This window comes from Genypterus blacodes, unplaced genomic scaffold (genome assembly GCF_046128005.1).
Source record: "Genypterus blacodes isolate CSIRO-AG114 ecotype Tasmania unplaced genomic scaffold, CSIRO-AGI_Gbla_v1 ptg000097l_1, whole genome shotgun sequence".
NCBI classification, from domain to species: Eukaryota; Metazoa; Chordata; class Actinopteri; order Ophidiiformes; family Ophidiidae; genus Genypterus; species Genypterus blacodes.
In genome coordinates this window covers 1-2,500 of record NW_027466901.1, presented here as the reverse complement: position 1 = coordinate 2,500, position 2,500 = coordinate 1, and the positions used below count along the sequence as shown (strand labels likewise).

The window sequence follows — 2,500 nt, the reverse complement described above, 5'->3', positions numbered from 1 at the left end:
TCTCACATTAAAATGTCTTGCTGTGTCTTTATGAAATTATGCCGACATAAAAATAAAATCAGATGAGGTAAACAAAGAGAATGAATGTGTAATATTTCTGTTTCCCTGAAGGTCACAGCTCATAAAGCCTCCTGGTGAAGTGCATGCTAACATTCTTCCTGTAGGTCTGATCAGGCTCAGTCTGAAAACCTGTGACACTTTAGCTTTGGCTTTATAGGATCATTAATATGTTTGAACCAAACTGTGTGTCCCAGCTCCGCTCGGCTTCAGGCTGTTAGACCAGGATCCTAGACCAAACCCTCAGATCTGCAGAGGTAAGAAGCTCCCAGGGCTAAACTGGGAAGACCTGATTACATTTACTTAGGCCCAGCTTTTACTTGATGTATTGATAATTTATTGGAATCTCTCTCTCACGCAGACCCCCCCCCCCCCCCCCCCCCCCCCCACACACAGACTCCTCCTTCTCCTTTTCCTCTCCTCCTCCTGCTGTCAGTGTCTCTATGCGCCCTCCTCCTCCTCCCCTCTCTCTCTCTCTCTCTCTCCCTCTCTCGCTCTCTCCTCTCCCTAGCGCCCCCGCCCTCCCCCCCTTCTCTCCTCTCCCTAGCCCCCCCCCCCCCCCCCCCCCCTCTCTCTCTCTCCCTAGCCCCCCCCCCCCCTCTCTCTCTCTCTCTCTCTCTCTCGCTAGCCCCCCCCCCCCCCTCTCTCTCTCGCTAGCCCCCCCCCTCTCTCTCTCTCGGTATAACAGCCTGGTGCGGAGCTCCGGGTCGTGGATGGACCAGTAACCGCAGCAGCGGCAGCAGGAGTCGGGCTCTGACCGCAGCATGCTCCAGCGCAGCCATGACTTGCTCGGCGTCAGATAGCGAGAAGATCGTGATCAACTGCGGCGGGATCCGACACGAGACGTACCGGAGCACCCTGAAGACGCTGCCGGGGACGCGCTTGTCCTGGCTGACCGAGCCCGACGCCTTCAGCAACTTCGACTACGACCCCAAATCCGACGAGTTCTTCTTCGACCGCCACCCGGCCACCTTCGCCTTCATCCTCAACTACTACCGCACCGGGAAGCTGCACTGCCCCAGCGATGTGTGCGGGCCGCTCTTCGAGGAGGAGCTCGCCTTCTGGGGCATCGACGAGACGGACGTGGAGGCGTGCTGCTGGATGAACTACCGGCAGCACCGCGACGCCGAGGAGGCGCTGGACAGCTTCGAGACCCCCGAGCCGGACGAGCCCGTGGATGACCCGGCGCTCACCGGCGGGGCGGACGGGGACCTGAAGCGGCTGTGCATGCAGGAGGACCGGCGCAGGCCGACGTGTTGGGAGGTGCTGCAGCCCAAAATGTGGGCGCTGTTCGAGGACCCTTACTCCTCCAAATACGCCCGGGTGAGTAATGCCCCCTGCTGCGCTGCGTCCTTCTGTCTCTCTTTCTGTCCTGGACGCGCGCGGGAACATGTTTGGCACAGGTTGGCCACTGCGCATTGTTGCGCGTAAAGTTAATGCCGCGCTGTTCGGGATGGAGGGATGGATGGATTCTTCAGCTACTACCCCTCTTCCTTTCTTCACTGTCTCTGATTGTCTCCACTATTTACTTGTTAACTTCTGGTTGTGGACCTCTCCTCTCCTCTCCTCTCCTCTCCTCTCCACTTTTCTCTCCTCTCCTCTCCTCTCCTCTCCTCTTTTCTCTTCTCTTCTCTGCTCTTCTTTTCTCTCCTCTCCTCTCCTCTTCTCTTCTCTTCTCCTAGCATTCATACACGCATACACACACATACACACATGCATACACACGCATGCACGCATACACACGCATGCACGCATACACACGCATACACACACACACACACACACACACACACACACACACACACACACACACACACACACACACACAAACACACACATCCTTGAACCCTCTGCATGTTCCCTGCATCAGAATCAGGATCCTGAGGTCTGGATGTTCAGGAGGTCTGATGGTCTGATGGTCGTCTGTGTGAGCATGAATGAGATGATGACCCTCAGGTTGCTGTAGTAACCACAGTAACTAGTGACTAGAGTGAAGTGATGAGGAGCGACTGAGCCTGAGTGACCTGGAGGCCTCAGTGTTTACATCAACACACACTCTTCATCTGCAGGGGTCTTCATGCTTCACATTCTGGATGATTTAGGATTAGTTCTCTTATTTACCATCTAACATCTGATCTGTTATTAGGCAGGAGGAAGAGTTTAGTCAAGCCTCCTCTTCCTCCTCTTCCTCTTTTAATTGTGTCTAAAATGTGTGAGAGCTGGAGGCCAAACCTGACCTGGATTGGTGTGTGTGTGTGTCTGTGTGTGTCTGTGTGTGTCTGTGTGTCTTTGTGTCTGTCTGTGTGTGTGTGCGTGTGTGTGTGTGTGTGTGAGAGTCAGGACTAAGATGACGAGATTAGAAGAAATGACGTTTGACTAAAATGACTTAAGCAAGTAAAGTGAGGAGTGAGTAAAGTGAGGAGTGAGTAAGGTGAGGAGTGAG

The 2,500-nt window shown here is 54.3% G+C and overlaps 1 pseudogene; it reads left to right on the top strand.

Annotated features, from left to right (window-relative positions):
- The first annotated feature begins 837 nt into the window (after positions 1-837).
- Positions 838-1,380, top strand: LOC143007916 (voltage-gated potassium channel KCNC1 pseudogene; annotated as a pseudogene).
- The last annotated feature ends 1,120 nt before the right edge of the window (positions 1,381-2,500 follow it).